Consider the following 21,368-nt stretch of genomic DNA (forward strand, 5'->3'; position numbering starts at 1 on the left):
CTCATCCAACGGCACAGAAGCTGAATGTGCTCCTGTCCAAGTTGCTTTTGCTGCAGTCCCTCCCTTTTCAAGTGATGGACTCTGCACCTTTCAGAGAACTGATCGCTTGTGCCGAGCTGAGGTGGAGAGTTCCAAGCCATCATTTCTTTGCGAAAAAGGCAGTACCAGCCCTGCACAATTTTGCGGAACAGAATGTGGGCCAGTCCTTGAGCCTGTCGGTGTGTCCCAAAGTGCACGGCAGCGTCAATGTCTGGAGCTGTAACTACGGTCTGGGACAATACATGTCCTTTATGGCCCACTGGGTAAATGTGGTTCCTGCACAGGCACAACAGCAATTTGGACAGGTCACGCCGCTTCCACCTCCACGCTGTCAGGCCGTTGGTCCTGTGACAGTGTGTGACTCCGCCTCCTCATCCTCCACTGTGTCTTCAGCCTCCACTGCACGGACAGGTCTCAGTTCCCCTCCAGCATACCATGTGTGTAAGGCACAGCGGTGTCACACTGTTCTTCACATGGTTTTCCTTGTCTTACGGAGTCACACAGGGGAGGAACTGCTAAAAGTCATTCATCAAGAAATCGAATTATGGCTTACTCCCCGAAAACTGGAAATGGGAAAAGTGGTGACCGACAACAGGAAGAACATCTTCTATGCACTGCGACAAGGAAGCCTGAGATTTGCATGGCACACGTGTTCAATCTGGTTGTCAAGCGGTTCCTGAAAAGTTCCCCCATCTGCAAGACATCCTAACAATGGGAAGGAAACTTTGCATGCACTTCAGCCACTCGTACACCGCAAAGCACACCCTCCTGGAGCTGCAGCATCAAAACGGCATCTTCCAACATAGTCTGATTTGCGACATTTCCACATGGTGGAATTCCACCCATAAGTTGGACCAACTATATGAACAGTGGAAAGCCATCATCGATTTCTTGATGATCCAAGTGGATAGGCGTACTCCCCTGTGTAACTTTAATGCCAATCAGTGGCAGCTCATACGTGACACCTGCTGTTTGCTCAGGCCCTTTGAGGAAGCAACATTATTAGTCAGTTGCCAGGATTACGGGGTGAACAACATCATTCCACTGCTTCATTTACTACAACACGTGTTGGAACCGATGACGGGTCAAGGCACTGGAGACGTAGCACCTACATCTCATTGCCACATGAGCACTGTGGGGGCTGAACTGGAAGAGGAGGATGAGGGGCACAGTGGAGCACAGTTTAGGTTTTACGAGATGGGTGGTTTATCTAGGAGGAGAAGGAGCAGCTGGGGGAGCTAAAGGGTTATGAGGAAGGGGAGACAGACTGACCTACTACAGAGACATCCTACATAGTCAGTTGGCCAATGCCTATCAGCACTATCCTCTCACAGGTCTGACTCGGGGGGCCCTCCCTTCTCACCTTTCACTGCAATGGCTGGTGGGGAGGGCGGGGGGTAGCAGGAGCAGTACCAGCTCCATAAGCAGCAGCCTGAGTCTACAGGCGCTGATGAATAGCTTTCTTCACCCGCACAGTGAAGCAACTCATCAGCAACAGGAAGACCTGGAGCAGGACCTGAACGAGCAGGTGGTGGCATACCTTGACATGACCATTCCAACACACCTTGAAGATCCGCTGGACTTCTGGGCAGCCAAACTTGATTTGTGGCCGCAACTTGCAGAGTTTACCCTGGAAAAGCTGTCCAGGTCAGCCAGTAGTGTGCCATTAGAGAGGGTGTTTGGTGTGGTGGGGGCCATAGTAACCCCAAGGAGAACTCGTCTGTCCACGAAAGATTTGGAGTGACTCACCTTTGAGAAGATGAATCAGGTATGGATCAGCCAGGATTTCCATTGCCTGATGCATCAGATTAGTTTGACCATGGTTCCACACCAACACTTCACAAATACGGATAGTGCAAAACATATTTAAGGTGCTGCTCCCCAGTTACAGACATTTTTTGCACACCTTTTCTTTTGTTTGATTTAAAAAATAATTTGGGTACATCTATTTTATCCTAAGAACTCAATACTTGTGCATACTCCCCAGTTACAGACATTCCTCGGCATCAGACCACAAGTAAATATTGAGGATATGCATTAGCCAAATCTTACGTTTTTTTAGGATAAAATATATGTACCCAATTTTTTTTATTTAAATCAAACAAAAGGAAAGGTGTGCAAAAAACACCATGTGCCAACTACACCACCAAGTATTGATGTGATGCAAAGACCTTTAAAAGGTGGGAAGGAACAACGTATGGTCCATTGCAACTGGTGGGGGTAAAAACTTCTCCTGTAAGGCCCTACTCTTGCATCATTAATTACCTTCTTGGCAAGTGTTGCTTGCCCTAATAAGGGCAGCCCCACACAGGGACCTCTCCCTTTTCCCCCCTACAAACACTGCCATTTCACAGACCTTTGAGAGGTCTTTGTATCACCTCAATACTTGGTGGTGTAGGTGGCACATGGTGTTTTTTGCACACCTTTTCTTTTGTTTGATTTAAAAAAAAATTTGGGTACATCTATTTTATCCTAAGAATATTATTAAAAGTTAAGTTTTACTTAATGCATATCCTCAATACTTGTGCATACTAAAACTTTTAGAAAAGAGCCCGTTTTCTTCTGCTTACCTACCTCAGCTGGTATTCGGATCATGCCACCAGCCTGATGCCCCACATTTGATGCTAAGTTCTCCTTTTTTCACCCACCTTCATCACCGGTAACTGGTATTGCCACCCACCGCCCCACTTTGTCAGCGGGTCACTTTCAGGACTGATGCTGCTGATGCCACCTCCAGGCTGTCTCATACTGCCACCATATGTTCTCCTCATGCTGCCGCCAACTCCAGGCTGGGTCATTCAGTCACTATATGGTCTCCTCATGCTGCCGCCAACTCCAGGCTGTGTCATTCAGCCACTATATGGTCTGCTCTTGCTGCCTCCACCTCCACGCTGTATCATTCAGCCACTATATGGTCTCCTCATACTGATGCCACATCCAGACTCTGTCATTGTGCCGCTCTGCGACAGTGATTCTAATTTTGACGCCTCTAATCTGCATGTCATACTGAATAACAGTATTATTTCACTAACCCAGCACACACCCTATGTATTTTACAGCAAGGGAAAGTGTTCTACTCCCCTATTGAGGCTCTCTGTAGGTCAGAAATAGCTGTTTTAATTTGCAGCGAATAAATTCAAACCAAACCAAATTTTTTTGGAAAATTCAGCGAATTGGCCGAATCAAAATTTTTCAAAAATTCGCTCATCTCTACTACTGCCCTTGGGGCAAAATTCTACTTATTGTATGATTTTTACCACAAGAGTTCTAAACAGTTTTTAGACACTTTTTCTGTCTAAAGAAGGAGTGCAGCTTTGGCAATTGTGTTATTCTGTCTGTCAGTGTTTAAAAAAACTAACATAAAATAATAGAATGATCATTTCTATGTCAGTGGGCAAATGTACAAAATGAGCAGGGAATCAAATATTTTTTTTTTTCCTTTACTGAAAGGTTCACCACATACATACAGTGCTCATTTAAAGTACCTATTACAAGGCTCAACCAACAGGCAGGGAGAGCTACATGAACAATTGTTGGATCATCTGTGTGGCCTCTGCTGCCATAATTCGTTATCTGCATATCCCTATTACACAAGGACACATGCAGCAAATTATGTTTTTTTTTGCCAAAGAGATGAACTGACAAGCATGAATGTGTGTAGTATTACCCATTATTGGTCACTTCATGTAATAGGGGCTATAAGATGTGTGCAACATAGTTATCAGACAGCCTGAGCCTTTGTGATACAATTGGCACAATAAACACTTTAGTCTATGCATATGCTGTCAAATACATAGACACAATTGAACAATCTCCCCCATTGTTTTTCTTTGTCAGGGAAAGGAAAGAATGGGCCTACAGTGTTCCCTGAGGCATAGCAGTACAGTGTGATAGACATATTTTAGGGTACAAAGTTACACCCCTTGGGAAGATGACGTTGGGAAGGTTATTTTATGTGCAGAGAGCTAAATGTCTATCTAAGGCTGGGTTCACAATACGTTTTGTCCCATACGGGAGCGCATATGGCAGGGGGGAGCTAAAAGCTCGCGCTCCCGTATGTGACCGTATGCGCTCCCGTATGTCATTCATTTCAATGAGCCGACCGGAGTGAAACGTTCGGTCCGGTCGGCTCATTTTTGCGCCGTATGCGCTTTTACAACCGGACCTAAAACCGTGGTTGACCACAGTTTTAGGTCCGGTTGTAAAAGCGCATACAGCGCAAAAATGAGCCGACCGGACCGAACGTTTCACTCCGGTCGGCTCATTGAAATGAATGGCATACGGGAGCGCATACGGTCACATACGGGAGCACGAGCTTTTAGCTCCCCCCTGCCGTACGCGCTCCCGTATGGGACAAAACGTAGTGTGGACCCAGCCTAAGATCCATTATTCTTGCAACTCTTCTACAAGTCGATTACCATATTGCATATATTTGATTTAATGCAGCTAATTTTTTTCTACCTTATATTGATGTGATAGGGCTGTGATCTCCAGAATGTTGACCTCCGGCTGTTGCAAAACTACAACTCAACAGCTGTCTGGGCATTCAAGGAGTTGAGACCACTGGGATAGCATATCTACCACAATATTTTTCGACCAATTCCTGCTCTATCTACATCTTAAGGACATGGTGAACTGCAGAGATGTCCATTAAGATAAAAGCATTATGGTTTAAATTCATCAGTTATTGAGTCATAAGTAGAGATGAGCGAACTTTTCAAAAATTCAATTTGGCCGATTCTCCGAATTTTCCCGAAAAGTTTGTTTCGATCCGAATTTGTTTGCGGCAAATCGATATTAAAAAAGGCTATTTCTAGCCTACATACAGCCTCTATAGGGGTAAAGAACACTTTGATGTGTCCTAAAACGCATATGGAGTGTGCTGGGGTAGTGAAATAATACTGCTATTCAGAATAGCATGCAGATTAGCGGCATCGCTCTTAGACTCACTGCCGCACAGCAGCACAATGACAGAGCCTGGTGGTGGCATCAGTGTCAGGAGACCATATAGTGACTGAATGGCACAGCGTGGAGGTGTTGGCAGCATGAGTGTTACGCCGAGCGCTCCGGGTCCCTGCTCCTCCCCGGAGCGCTCGCGGCGTTCCTCTCTGCAGCGTCCCGGTCAGACCCGCTGACCGGGAGCGCTGCAATGACCCTGCCGGCGGGGATGCGATTCGCATAGCGGGACGCGGCCGCTCGCGAATCGCATCCCAAGTCAATCACCTGTCCTGGTCCCCGGCTGTCACATCCTGGCGCGCGCGGCTCCGCTCCTTAGGGCGCGCGCGCCAGTTCTCTAAGATTTAAAGGGCCAGTGCACCAATGATTGGTACCTGGCCCAATCAGTCTAATTAGCCTCCACCTGCTCCCGGTCTATTTAACCTCCCTTCCCCCTCACTTCCTTGCTGGATCTTGTTGCCTTTGTGCCAGAGAAAGCGTTACAGTGTTTGCCTTACCAGTGTACCTGACCTCTTGCTATTGCTATTGACTACGAACCTTGCCGCCTGCCCCGACCTTCTGCTACGTCTGACCTTGCCTCTGCCTAGTCCTTCTGTCCTACGCCTTCTCAGCAGTCAGCGAGGTTGAGCGGTTGCCGGTGGATACGACCTGGTTGCTACCGCCGCAGCAAGACCATTCCGCTTTGCGGCGGGCTCTGGTGAATACCAGTAGCAACCCTAGAACCGGTCCACAGACACGGTCCACGCCAATCCCTCGCTGACACAGAGGATCCACATCCAGCCTGCCGAATCCTAACAGTAGATCCGGCCATGGATCCCGCTGAGGTCCCGCTGCCAGTTGTCGCTGACCTTACCACGGTGGTCGCCCAGCAGTCGCAACAGATTGAGCAACTTGGACAACAGTTCGCCCAACAAGGACAGCAGCTGTCGCAGTTGACTGCCATGCTACAGCAACTTCTGCCACAGCTACAGCAGCAACCATCTCCTCCGCCAGCTCCTGCACCTCCTCCGCAGCGAGTGCCCGCTCCTGGCTTCCGCTTGTCCCTGCCGGACAAATTTGATGGGGACTCTAGACTTTGCTGTGGTTTCCTGTCACAATGTTCCCTACATTTGGAGATGTTGTCGGACCAATTTCCTACAGAACGGTCGAAGGTGGCTTTCGTGGTCAGTCTTCTGTCTAGGAAGGCCCTGTCATGGGCCACACCGCTCTGGGACCGCAATGATCCTGTCACTGCCTCCGTACAGTCCTTTTTCGCTGAGATTCGAATTGTCTTCGAGGAACCAGCCCAAGCTTCCTCTGCCGAGACTGCCCTGCTGAACCTGGTCCAGGGTAATTCTTCAGTAGGCGAGTACGCCATCCAATTTTGTACTCTCGCCTCCGAATTATCTTGGAATAACGAGGCCCTCTGCGCGACCTTTAAAAAAGGCCTATCCAGTAACATCAAAGATGTGCTGGCCGCACAAGAAATTCCTGCCAACCTGCATGAACTTATCCGTTTGGCCACCTGCATTGACATGTGTTTTTCTGAAAGACACCAGGAGCTCCGCCAGGAAAAAGACCTTGATCTCTGGGCACCTCTCTCACAGTATCCTATGCAATCTACCCCTGTGCCTCCCGCCGAGGAGGCTATGCAAGTGGATCGGTCTCGCCTGACCCATGAAGAGAGGACTCGCCGCAGAGATAAAAATTTATGTCTGTACTGCGCTAGTACCGAACATTTCTTGGTGGATTGCTCTATTCGTCCTCCACGTCTGGGAAACGCACGCACGCACCCAGCTCACGTGGGAGTGGCATCTCTTGGTCTGAAGTCTTCTTCTCCACGTCTCACTGTGCCCGTACGGATTTCTCATTCTGACAACTCTTTCTTCTCAGCTATGGCCTTCTTGGACTCTGGTTCTTCTGGAAATTTTATTTTGGCCTCTTTTGTTAATAAGTTCAACATCCCTTTGACCCGTCTCGTCAAGCCGCTCTACATTTCCTCGGTCAACGAAGTTAAATTGGACTGCACCGTGCGTTACCGCACAGAACCCCTGCTCATGAGCATTGGACTGCATCACGAAAAAATTGAATTTTTTGTTTTGCCCAACTGCACCTCTGAAGTCCTCCTCGGTCTGCCATGGCTCCAACGCCACTCTCCTACCCTTGACTGGACCACCGGGAAAATCAAGTGCTGGGGTACTTCTTGCCACAAAAAATGCCTCACGTCTGCTCCCAGTCCCGTCGGGCAAGCCTCAGTGCCTCCTCCTACACCTGGTCTACCCAAGGCCTATCAGGACTATGCTTTGCCTCCTCATAGCCCCCTTCCTGGTAACACACTGCCCCGTACCAAGCTTCACCCTCTGCCCCCCCCTCCCCATTCCCATTCCTTCTGAACTGCCTGCCGTTGATGACCATACCCAGGACTTCACTGTCCTCCAGAAGGAGACTCTACAATCGCTCCCAAAGTCCTCGTCCCTGGTGGAGCGACAACCGGACAAAAAGAAGGGGAGACCTAAGGGGGGGGGGTACTGTTACGCCGAGCGCTCCGGGTCCCTGCTCCTCCCCGGAGCGCTCGCAGCATTCCTCTCTCTGCAGCGCCCCGGTCAGACCCGCTGACCGGGAGCACTGCAATGACCCTGCCGGCGGGGATGCGATTCGCATAGCGGGACGCGCCTGCTCCCTAATCGCATTCCAAGTCACTCACCTGTCCCGGTCCCTGGCTGTCATGTCCTGGCGCGCGCGCGCCAGCTCTCTAAGATTTAAAGGGCCAGTGCACCAATGATTGGTGCCTGGCCCAATCAGTCTAATTAGCCTCCACCTGCTCCCCGTCTATTTAACCTCCCTTCCCCCTCACTTCCTTGCCGGATCTTGTTGCCTTTGTGCCAGAGAAAGCGTTAGTGTTTGCCTTACCAGTGTACCTGACCTCTTGCTATTGCTATTGACTACGAACCTTGCCGCCTGCCCCGACCTTCTGCTACGTCTGACCTTGCCTCTGCCTAGTCCTTCTGTCCCACGCCTTCTCAGCAGTCAGCGAGGTTGAGCCGTTGCCGGTGGATACGACCTGGTTGCTACCGCCGCAGCAGGACCATCCCGCTTTGCGGCGGGCTCTGGTGAATACCAGTAGCAACCCTAGAACCGGTCCACCGACACGGTCCACGCCAATCCCTCGCTGTCACAGAGGATCCACATCCAGCCTGCCGAATCCTAACAATGAGGACACCATATAGTGGCTGAATGGCACAGCGTGGAGGTGTTGGCAGCATGAGGACACCATATAGTGGCTGAATGACACAGCGTGGACATGTTGGCAGCAAGAGGAGACCATTAGTGGCTGAATGGCACAGCGTGGAGTTGGCTGATGCACTGGTACACTACACACCAGGGCTTCACAATCCCCCCCCCCCCCAAAAAAAAAAAAAAACAACACAATATATGAAATTTTTGACAATGATTTCTCATAGGTAGCACCCGCTATTCAAAAATGAGAAATGTCCAGACCCAGGCCCCACCTCTGAGGGATCAGGAACCCATATTTTGCCTCAAGGACACAGCCTGGAGTTGGCTGATGCACCAGTACACACCCGGGCTTCACAACCCCCTCCAAAAAAACAACAACATTTAAGAAATGTTTTTAAGAAATACCTTTGTGTAAGAACAAGCGCATATCCAACAGTTCACAAGACTCTATAATGCAGGACGGTGGACCACCCAAAGACATTCTTCTTAAAAATAATAAACCACACAATGTTTGAAATTTTTTACAAAAACTAATTCAATATGTGTGTAAGCGCATCTGTCTCCAAAAGATCAGATCACTAAAGGACTTTTTTCGCCCAAAATGATGAAGCAGAGTTAATCCCTGTTCGTATTTATTTATTTATTTTTTCATAAAAAAATCACACGCAACAAGAGTTCCGTTGTGTAACAATTAGCATTTTGGATAATTTTATTTTATTACCGATAAAATTATCAGTAAATAAAAAAAAAACACTACCCAAGAGTGTTTAATTACCACATACATTACACCAGGAGCAGTCAGGAGTAGGCCTCAGCAGTACACAAGAGGCTTTAATAACCCTTTACCTTGCCCGATCAATTGCGAGATCGAGCAATAACAGGTGTGTTATGGCCTCAGATTTCCTGGGCCGCAGCCGCGCTCCACTGAATAGATTAGCGTGTCTCTATCTTTCAAGGACAGGTGCGTGTTGCACGCTGAAACCAGTTCGTGATAGGGATCTGGGATTGCAATTATTTAACCTTAAAACGAGGAAATACAATTAAGTGAGGGTCATAAACTGGCGTTGATTAAATCCCTGTCCTTTGTACACACCGCCCGTCGCTATAAGTGATTGGATTAGTTAGTGAGTTGGTTAGTGAGGCCCTCGGATCGGCCCAGGCGGGGTAGGAGAAGGCCCTGGCAGAGCGCCGACAATTTAACGATCATTGTTGAAATTTGCATTAAGCATGTATTTAGCTACTGATAAACATCCAAAAATTTAAGGCCCAAGGCCAGAGGCACCAGTGAGGCAAGTAGTTTGTGAAAGACAAAGAATGAGTCGGAGCAGTCATTCGCAGTACCCAAGAGGGTTTCATAACCCCTTACATTTAAAGATCAATGTTGACATTTGCATTAAGCATGTATTTAGCTACTGCTAAACTTCAAAAAATTATAGGCCCAAGGCCAGAAGAATCAGTTTTCCCCATATTAGGAGCATAGTTGTCCCCCAGATTAGGCAGCATAGATGTCTCCCAGATTAGGCAGCATACATGTCCCCCAGATTAGGAGCATAGTTGTCCCCCAGATAAGGAGCATAGTTGTCCCCCAGATTGGGCAGCATAGATGTCCCCCAGATTAGGAGCATACTTGTCCCCCAGAGTAGGCAGCATAGATGTCCCCCGGATTAGGAGCATACTTGTCCCCCAGATTAGGCAGCATAGATGTCCCCCAGATTAGGAGCATACTTGTCCCCCAGAGTAGGCAGCATAGATATCCCCCAGATTAGGAGCATACTTGTCCCCCAGATTAGGCAGCATAGATGTCCACCAGATTAGGAGTTTAGTTGTCCCCCAGATTAGGAGCATAGTTGTCCCCCAGATTAGGCAGCATAGATGTCATCCAGATTAGACAGCATAGATGTCCCCCAGATTAGGCAGCATAGATGTCCCCCAGATTAGGAGTTTAGTTGTCCCCCAGATAAGGAGCATAGTTGTCCCCCAGATTAGGCAGCATATATGTCATCCAGATTAGACAGCATAGATGTCCCCCAGATTAGGCAGCATAGATGTCCCCCAGATTAGGCAGCATAGATGTCCCCCAGATTAGGAGCATAGTTGTCCCCCAGATTAGGCATCATAGATGTCCCCCAGATTAGGCAGCATAGATGTCCCCCAGATTAGGAGCATACTTGTCCCCCAGATTAGGCAGTATAGATGTCCCCCAGATTAGGAGCATACTTGTCCCCCAGATTAGGCAGCATAGATGTCCACCAGATTAGGAGCTTAGTTGTCCCCCAGATTAAGAACATAGTTGTCCCCCAGATAAGGAGAATAGTTGTCCCCCAGATTAGGCAGCATAGATGTCACCCAGATTAGGCAGCATAGATGTCACCCAGATTAGGAGCATACTTGTCCCCCAGAGTAGGCAGCATAGATGTCCCCCAGTTTAGGAGCATACTTGTCCCCCAGATTAGGCAGCATAGATGTCCACCAGATTAAGAGCATAGTTGTCCCCCAGATAAGGAGAATAGTTGTCCCCCAGATTAGGCAGCATAGATGTCACCCAGATTAGGCAGCATAGATGTCACCCAGATTAGGCAGCATAGATGTCCCCCAGATTAGGCAGCATAGATGTCCCCCAGATTAGGAGCATAGTTGTTCCCCAGATTAGGCAGCATAGTTGTCCCCCAATCAGCGTGGGCCGGTCAGAGCCAATCAAAGGGCCGTATGTGGCAAGCGGGCCGTGCAATGCCCAGGTCTGCCCCAGAGGGTTTCATAACCAACCACAATAGAGAAAATTTTGTTGTAGGAGCATGGTCAATCTACTCAGACCCATCTGTCATTGGTGGCTGGAAATCCTGGCTGATCCATCCCTGATTCATCTTGACAAACGTCAGTCTCTCCACATTTTTAGTGGACAGACGAGTTCGCCTTAGGGTGACTATGGCCCCGGCCGCACTAAACACCTGCTCTGATGGCACACTACTGGCCGGGCAGGACAGCTTTTCCAGGGCAAACTCCGCTAGTTGCGGCCATAAATCGCGTTTGGCTGCCCAGAAGTCCAGCGATCTTCAACGGTTGTTGGCAGGGTCATGTCGAGGTAAGCCACCACCTGCTGGTTCAGACCTGCTCCATGTCCACCTGCTGCTGAGTAGCTTCACTATGCGGCTGAAGGAAGCTACTCATCAGCGACTGTAGACTCAGGCTGCTGCTGATTGAGCCGGTACTGCTCCTGCCACCCCTCCCCTCCCCTCCCCAGCAGCCGTGGCAGTGGGAGGTGAGTGCAGAGGGCCCCCCGAGTCAGACCTGCGAGTGGATGGACCATGTGGCCGATAGGCATCGGCCAACCCACTACGTAGAAGCTCCCTGAAGTAGGTCATTTTGTCCTCCCTCTCAGTGGGTGTAAAAAAGGCCCCCATTCTGGGCCGGTAGCGAGGGTCTAATAAGGTGGAGATCCAGAAATCATCACGCTGACGAATTTTGACAATTCGGGGGTCACTACGCAAGCAACTCAGCATGCATCGTGCCAGTTGTGACAGTGACTCGCTGGGACTACCTGCCTCCATCTCCACTTCATACTGCCACTGTGTGTCTGGGTCCTCTGTCTCACCTCCCTCGTAATAACCCTCCAGCTCCTCTGGCTGCTCCTGCTCCTCCTCTCCTGTCCAATGACCAGAAACACCAGCCATCTCATCCACCATAAACTGTGCTCTGCCTCTCATCATCCTCCTCCAGTTCACCCCCCACAGGACTCATGTAGCCTTCTGATGTAGGCGCAATGTCTCCATTGCCGTGACCAGCCATGTTTTCAATCATTTTTTGGAGTAAATGTAGGAGTGGAATTACGTTGTTCATGGCGTAATTCGAGCGACTAACAAAAAATGTGGCTACTTCAAAGGGCCTCAGCAAACGGAAGGTGTCACGTATGAGCTTTTTTTTCCTTTAGTACACCGGCAGGTGTATAACGTGTGGTATAACACTGAATTTAGCACAGAGCAGAAAAAAAGGTAGTATATGGTATGCTACTTGCTTGTATTTAGGCCCTTTGCAATGATAAGGCCACTGTTTAGCGTATTTGTACGCAGGAAAAACTTTTTTTTTTCATACACCAGCAGGTGTATAACGTGTGGTAAAACACTGAATTTAGCACAGAGACAGAAAAAAAGTAGTATATGGTACGCTATTTGCTTGTATTAAGGCCCTTTGCAATGATAAGGCCACTGTTAAGCGTATTTGTACGCAGCAAATTATTTTTTTTTCTTTCATACACCGGCAGGTGTATAACGTGTGGTATAACACTTAATTTAGCACAGAGACAGAAAAAAAGGTAGTATATGGCACGCTATTTGCTTGCATGTAGGCCCTTTGCAATGATAAGGCCACTGAAAAAGCGTATTTGTACGCAGGAAAAACTTTTTTTTTCTTTCATACACCAGCAGGTGTAGAAAGTGTGGTATAACACTGAATTCAGCACAGAGACAGAGTAACAGGTGAAAAACAGTAAAAAGGCACTAAAGTCCACACTAATATGACTTATTTCTGAACAGCAGCAGGACCCAACTGGGCAGCACCACATATTTTTATTTTTTACAGGGATTAAACCCTAAATTGCACTCTGTCACACAATTGTGAGAATCAGATTTGTGGAGCAACAGTAAAAGCTCAATTGGGCTGAAAAAAGAGGAGATTAGATGCTCCATACAGGTAAAACAGCTGTGAGATCTATGACACAGGTGGCTGCTATGCAGCACCTCTATGCCTGCTATATTGAATAACAAGAATACGAGGTTTTGCTAGAATTGTTCTCTGTCAGAACTGCAGCAACACTGTGCCCTGTGTCTTTCCCTAATGCTGATGTCACCGCTGCATATATGCCGTATAACGCCGTTGTATGCGATCAGCACACAGACGTGCAGTCACTTCCTTTCCCTATCTCGTGCATAGGAGAAATTACCAGACGGAAGATGGCCGCCGATTATATAGGGCTGTTACATCACAGGGGTCAGTGAACACTGATAGGCTGCATCTCACATGTGATTCAGGGTCAGCCCGCCTACCTTCATTCCCGCCGCTGTTTCCCGCCCTCCCATAATCCCCTGCCCCATGAACTCACATGTGGATCCGCCATCTTAGGTCTCCAATAGCCTGGAATGCTGTAAAATGGAATTTAATGAAGCGATTCGCACAATAGAATCGCGGTGATATTCGTATTCGTTGCGAATCAAATTTTTCATGAAATTCGTAACGAATTTGGGTTCGTCAACTTCGATTCGCTCATCTCTACCTACATCCATAGATTTGTGGTTCATTCTTCAAGATGTTGGAAGATAGAACAACCTCCCTGCCAAATTCCTTCAAAAACTGTCATCATTTGAAAACTCAGATTGTTTTTTTTTTCTGGGGGGGGGGAATGGCTTCTGCCCATATCATGCTCACCTAGTTGTACAGTGCTGCAGAACCGACCAATCAGAACCGACCAATCAGAATGGGAATTTCACTGGTAAAAGGAAAGGTATTACTAGTTGCCTAGAGCAACCAATTACATTGCTCCTTTTTTTTTAAGTGCTGCTGAAAAATAAGCGAAGCAATCTGATTGATTGCTATAGGCAACTGCCCATCTTTTCTACTGCACAAAATAAAATAAAAATCTAGGAGGGGTTATTTAACAATGTTATTATTTGTATACAAAAAAGTAGCTAAAGGCTTGAGCAATGAAAAATGTTTTATTTCATAATAATAACTATGTTGGGCTTCTATATATTTTGGTTCTTCCCATGAATGTACATCGTTTTCTAATATCTAGAATTTGGCATTTTTATTCCTGAAAAGATTTTTCTCAGACATACTGCAAATTTTTCTCCTAAAGCATAAAGTTTTCATTACTTTTGATTTTCCTTCCACAGTCACAAACCGATTTCATAGCAATACGACGTACTTAAAAATGGGATTAACATTAGTATAAATGGCATTGGTTGGTATAAACATCGTAAATGGCTGTAATAGCAGAAACATAAGACATTTGATAAAATTCTAATGAATTTTAAGGTTTACTTTGGGAGCAAGACTTTATAGTAATGGCCTAAAACATGCATGATCGTTCCAGTCCATTTCCCTGCCCTTCACCTAATTAGATATCAGATGAACACTCCAATACATAAGCTGCCTGGTCTAAAATGGATCATACATAACACTTTTGAAGATTATTCTTTCAAGAAATTGAAGTTTCCTAAGAAGCACATAATTTAAAACCATTGTCCTTGTCTCAACAGATATGTATTACCCAATATTTCTTTCCAATTGACACAGTAGTTCATATTTCTAAATAAAAGATATATCACACTCTGAATAAATGGACTCTTCCCAGCTATATCACTGTACAGATAGAATTTATAACATGCAGGACTTATGCTTCATACTTGGCAATTTTAATGTTTCATCAAGAATAAATCTGAAACCTCTCCCTGCCATAAAGCAAAGTAATTGCCTGCTTTGGTGACAAGTTAACATATGTAAAGGCAAGGGATTTGAAACCATTCTTTTGATAAATGCTCACTTCTCTCTTTGAAGACTTAAAGGGATATGTAAGCCTAAAATATTTTTTATCACCTTTGCACTGGATAAGGGGTAAATACTAAATGGGAAGGAATATGATCCCTGGGACTCCGACAGATTTTTAGAACTTGATCCTCCATAAAAACAACCACTAGGTGGCTCTGTTCCCTACGCAAGTCAAACTGTTAGTTTGGTCTCCTCCCGGCCTGGCAGGGGACCAAACTCAGGAAGTGTGTGTGGGGCATGGCGAGACACAGCTCTTGCAGGCTTCAGTGACGTTGTGCCTACTGGAGAGCACCCACTTTCTCCTGCCGGGAGTTCACACAGTGTGAGCAGGGGGAAAGGTATTATACAGATCTTTTTAAAGCTTGGAAAAATGTTTTAAGGGCAGAATAAGTGTTAGGAGTAGTTAGGGAATATAATCTGAGTTAGTTTGTTTAGAAAATATGGTTTGATGACAGGTACTCTTTAAAGATAATTATTGTTTATTTTGTTATTGTTTTCTCCAACGTTTTCTAAGAGCAATAATCCTTTAATTTTTCCTCAACTAAGACATATGGGGGCTTTTTAAAGGGGTACTCTGGTGGAAAACTTTTTTTTTTAAATTAAAGGGGTACTCCGGTGAAAAACTTTTTTTTTTTTTAATCAACCGGTTCCAGAAAGTTAAACAGATTTGTAAATTACTTCTATTAAAAAATCTTAATACTTCCAGTACTTATTAGCTGCTGAATACTACAAATACAATTATTTTCTTTTTGGAACACAGTGCTCTCTGCTGACATCACAAGCACAGTGCTCTCTGCCAACATCTCTGTCCATTTTAGCAACTGTCCAGAGCAGCATATGTTTGCTATGGGGATTTTCTCCTACTCTGGACAGTTCTTAACATGGACAGAGATGTCAGCAGAGAGCACTGTGCTCATGTTCAGCAGAAAGCTCTGTGTTCCAAAAATAAAATAATTTCCTCAGTTGTATTCAGCAGCTAATAAGTACTGGAAGGATTAAGATTTTTTAATAGAAGTAATTTACAAATCTGTTTAACTTTCTGCCACGAGTTGATTTAAAAAAAGGTTTTCCATTTAAGCTATAAACTAGTACCCTCAATCTTCCTTACTCCTCCTCAATTTACGTCCTCCGCCGGCTCCCGCGATATGCCGCAGGGTCCTGTGATATGCCGCAGTGACCCCGCGTCATATCGGGTCCATCCCAGTGGCCATCAATGGCCGGGATCCGCGGCTAATACAGGACATCACCGATCGCGGTGATGTCCTGTATTAACCCTTCAGACGTGGCGATCAAAGCTGACCACTGCGTCTGAAGCGAAAGTGAAAGTAACCCGGCTGCTCAGTCGGGCTGTTCGGGACAGCCGCGGTGAAATTGCGGCGTCCCGAACAGCTTACAGGACACCGGGAGGGCCCTTACCTGCCTTCTCGGTGTCCGATCGGCGAATTACTGCTCCGTGCCTGAGATCCAGGCAGGAGCAGTCAAGCACCGATAACAATGATCACAGGCGTGTTAATACACGCCAGTGATCTGTGTAAAAGATCAGTGTGTGCAGTCTTATAGGGCCCTATGGGAGCTATAACATACAAAAAAAAGTTTAAAAAAAGTGTTAATAAAGATCATTTAACCCCTTCCCTAATAAAAGTTTGAATCAACCCCCCCCCTTTTCCCATAAGAAAAAATAAAACAGTGTAAATAAAAATAAACATATGTGGTATCGCCACGAGCGTAAAGGTCCGAACTATAAAAAGATATCATTACTAAAACCACACGGTCAATGGCGTACACGTAAAAAAATTCCAAATTCCAAAAAAGCGTATTTTTGGTCGCTTTTTATACCATTAAAAAATTAATAAAAAGTGATCAAAAAGTCCGATCAAAACAAAAATGGTACAGATAAAAACTTCAGATCACAGTGCAAAACATGAGCCATCATATCACCCAGTATGTGGAAAAATAAAAAAGTTATAGGGGTCAGAAGAGGACATTTTTAAACATATAAATTTTCCTGAATGTAGTTATGATTTTTTTTCCAGAAGTATGACAAAATGAAACCTATATAAGTAGGGTACCATTTTTAACCATATGGATCTATAGAACAATGAGAAGGTGTCATTTTTACCGAAATATGCACTGCGTAGAAACGGAAGCCTCCAAAAGTTACAAAATGGCGTTTTTTCTTTTTTCTGATTTTTTTTTTCCGTTTCACTGTGGATTTTTGGGTAAAATGACTAATGTCACTGCAAAGTAGAATTGGTGATGCAAAAAATAAGCCATAACATGGATTTGTAGGTGGAAAATTGAAAGGGTTATGATTTTTAAAAGGTAAGGAGGAAAAAACAAAAATGCAAAAACTGAAAAACCCTGCGTCCTTAAGGGGTTAAAAAAGGCATTTCCTCAAATTTTGTAAGGCTTTGTTTTTATACTATTCACTAGAGATGAGCGAATTTTAGAAAAATACGATTTGGCCAATTCGCCAAATTTTCGGAAAATATTTGGTTCGGTCCAAATTTATTTGCAGCAAATTGATATTAAAAAACAGCTATTTCTGGCCTACAGAGAGGCTCAATAGGGGTTTAGAACACTTTGCCTTGTCCTATCACTCATAGGGAGTGTGCTATGTTAGTGAAATAATACTGTTATTCAGTATAACATGCAGATTACAGGCATCGTTATGAGAATCACTGCCACAAAGCGTCTGGATGTGGCACATTTTTTATGTAATTTTTATTTAATTTAATTTGAATTTATTGTAATTTTTTGATTACCCATTCTGGTCCGCATCGAGCTGGTGGTCCGCCGCATACTTATATCTTAAAATCGAGCTGGCGGTCCTCCTCCAGGCGAGATACCACCTGTTTCAGCCCCTGCCTCTCAGCACCCCTCTGACTGTAAAAGTGCAAATGTTTCAATTAATCAGTTATGGTTCATTGCTATCGCTCCAAGCTGTTTTCATTAGATTCTTGTAATAATTCCACAGGTAATATGACGTCGACGACCATAGGGCCTCGGTCTTGAAAAGATTACATCGATTTTTTTTAAATTTAAGGTTTATATTAGATTCCCAAGTTTAATGTCCTGGTGTTTACTTTGACTAATAGTGTATGACCACAAAACCCAATCTAACAAGGAATCACGTGGCAGTACAATGACCATATGGTGGCAGAATTAGACAGCCTGGAGGTGGCAGCAGCATAAGGAGTCCTGAAAGTGACCCGGTGATAGAGTGGTGCGGTGGGTGGCAATACCAGTACCCGGTGATGAAGGTGGGTGAAAAAAGGTCTGATGCGGAGGAATGTTTGCAACTGGGGAGCAGCACCATAAATCTTTTTGCCACTTTCCATATTTGTGAAGTGTTGGTGTGGCACCATGGTCAATCTACTCTGAAGCATCAGGCTTTGGTGGGTGGAAATCCTGGTTGATCCATGCCCGATTCATCTTCACAAAGGTCAGTGTGTCCACATTTTTCATTTACAGACGAGTTCTCCTTGGGGTGACTATGGGACACGGTGGAGGATGAGGAGGTGAAGTCGCACACTGTCGCAGGACCAACGGCCTGAGAGCATGGAGGCAGAAGTGGCGTGACCCGTCCAAGTTGCTGTTGTGGCTGTGCAGGAACCACATTCAACCAGTGGGCCGTAAAGGACATGTATTGTCCTTGACCATAGCTACAGCTTCACACGTCGGCACTGCCGTGCACTTTGGTACACTTTAGTAGAGTGGGGTGATGGGTGTTAATACCAGTACCTGGTGACGAAGGTGGGTGAAAGAAGGAGAACTTGGCATCAGATGTGTGGCATCAGGTGGGTGGCAGGATCAGAAAAGTAGCTGAGGCAGGTAGGCAGAAGAATACGGTCTTTTTTGTCAAAGTGTGCACAACTAAATATTAGGAAATGCATGGCGTAAAACGTAACTTTTAAAATTATTCTTAGGATAAAATATGTGGATTCCAATTTTTTGGGAAATAAAACAAAAGGAAAATGTGCAAAAAATACCATGTGCCACTAACACCACCAAATATTTATGCGATGCAAAGACCTCTAAAAGGTGGAAGTGAACAATGTATGGTCCATTGTAACAGGTGGGGGTAAAAACTTCCCCTGTAAGGCCCTACACTCGCACTATTAATTCACTTATTGGCAAGTGTAACAAGTCTTAAAAAGGGCGGCCCCACACAGGAACCTCTCCCTATTTCCACCAAAAAACACTGCCATTCTCATGGTTTTTAGTTGGAAATAGGGAGAGGTTCCTGTGTGGGGCTGCCCTTTTTAGGAAGAGTAACACAAGAAAGGAATTAATAGTGCGAGAGTAGGGCCTTACAGAGGAAGTTTTTACCCCCACCTATTACAATGGACCATACGTTGTTCCCTTCCTCTTTTAAGAGGTCTTTGCATCGCATAAATACTTGGTGGTGTTGGTGGCACATGGTGTTTTATGCACACCTTTCCTTTTGTTAGATTTAAAAAAAAAATGTGGGTCCATATAATTTATCCTAAGAAAAGTTATGTTTTAGCTAATGCACATCCTCAATACTTACATGTGGTCTAATGCAGAGGAATTTCTGAAACTAGGGACCAGCACCTTAATTATGTTTTGCAATATCCATGCCAGCACAATGAGAGAGCCTGGAGGTGGTAGCATCAGCATGAGGAAACCATAGAGCAGCACAATGAGAGAGCCTGTGGGGCATTTTAGATTTTTCATTTTTATTGGGGGGGGGGGGGGACAGTGTAAGGGGGTGTATATGTAGTGTTTTACCCTTTATTTTGTGTTAGTGTAGTGTTTTTAGGGTACATTCGCACTGGCGTGTTACGGTGAGTTTCCAGCTAGGAGTTTGCGCTGCGGCGAAAAATTTGCCGCAGCCCAAACTTGAAGCAGGAAACTTACTGGAAACCTGCCTGTGTGAATGTACCCTGTATGTTCACCTGGGGGGGCAAACCTCCAGCTGTTTCAAAACTACAACTCCCAGCATGTACTGATTGCCAAAGGGCATGCTGGGAGATGTAGTTATGCAACAGCTGGAGGTAGTTAACTACAACTCCCAGCATGCTGAGACAACTGTTTGCTGTTTGGGCATGCTGGGATTTGCAGTTTTGCAACATCTGGAGGGCTACAGTTTATAGACCACTGCTCCAAACTGTGACCCTCCAGATGTTGCAAAACTACAAATCCCAGCATGCCCAGACAGCAAACAGCTGTTTGGGCATGCTAGGAGTTGTAGTTTTGCAAGATCTGGCGGGTTACAGTTTAGACACCACTGTATAATGGTCTTAAACTGTAGCCCTCCAGCTGTTGCAAAACTACATATTCCAGCATGCCCAAACAGCTGTCTGGGCATGCTGGGAGTTGTAATTTTGCAACATCTGGAGGACTACAGGTTAGAGACCACTGTATAATGGTCTCAGACTGTAGCCCTCCAGATGTTGCTAAGCAACTTATCGGCTTCCGTAGGATCCAGGAAGCCGTTATCGCCGCCCACCGGTGAGTGGATCTTTTTTGCGCCGGACCCCGCCAATTTCCCCGTTCTGCCCCGCCTATTGTGGTTAACCCCCCCCGCCCCCGATCTGCTATTGGTGGTCTTGTCTAGACCACCAATAGCAGGGATAGGAGAGGTGGCACCCCTGCCATCTCACTCCTATCGCTTCAGGGGGATTGTAGGTGTCTTAGACAACCGCAATCCCCCTAATATTCCGGGTCACCAAAAACCTGTATGACCCGGAATCGGCACAAATCGCAAGTGTGAATTAATTAGCGATTTGTGCTGACGCCGACATGGGGGGGTCCAATGACCCCCCTGGGCCTTTGCACGGGGTGCTTGCTGATTGATACATGCAGAGCAGGAGAGGCTTGCTATGGGGATTTTCTCCTACTCTGGTCAGTTCCTGACACAGACAGAGGTGTTAGCAGAGAGCACTGTGGTCAGATAGAAAAGAGCTATACAACTTACTCTGGAGCATACAGCAGCTGATAAATACTGGAAGGATAATGATTTTTTAAATATAAGCAATTTACAAATCTGTTTAACTTTCTGAAGCCAGTTGATACGGAAAAAAAAAGTTTTCCACTGGAGTATCCCTTTAAAGCTTTAAGGGGTACTCCCCTGCTCAGCATTTGGAACAAACTGTTGGAGCTGGCGCCTGGAGCTTGTGACATCATAGCCCCGCCCCCTCATGATGTTACAGCCCGCCCCCTCAATGAAAGTCTATGGGAAGGGGCATGACGTCTGTCGTGCCCCCTCCCATAGACTTGCATTGAGGAGGCGGGGCATTAAATAATGATGGGGTGGGGCGCCAGGCGAGCTCCAGGCGCCAGCTCCAGCGTTCAGAACAGTTCCAAACGCTGAGCAGCGGAGTACCACTTTAACTGTAATTATAGAAATCACATAAGAGAAGTAATAGGTAGCACTCATTAGGTTCTTCTGTGAAAAAACAAACTTTATTCAATCTTCATATAAATGCAGCATGAAACACGGTTGAGCAGGACAGGAGGCACCGATGCCAGTAACACCGAAGTCCCCTTCAGTGTTTCCGGCGTCTGTGCCTCCTGTCCTGCACGACCATGTTTCATGTTGCTTTTATATGAAGATTGAATAAAGTTCTTTTTTTGCACAGGAGAACCTAATG

This window comes from Hyla sarda, chromosome 5 (genome assembly GCF_029499605.1).
Source record: "Hyla sarda isolate aHylSar1 chromosome 5, aHylSar1.hap1, whole genome shotgun sequence".
NCBI lineage: Eukaryota > Metazoa > Chordata > Amphibia > Anura > Hylidae > Hyla > Hyla sarda.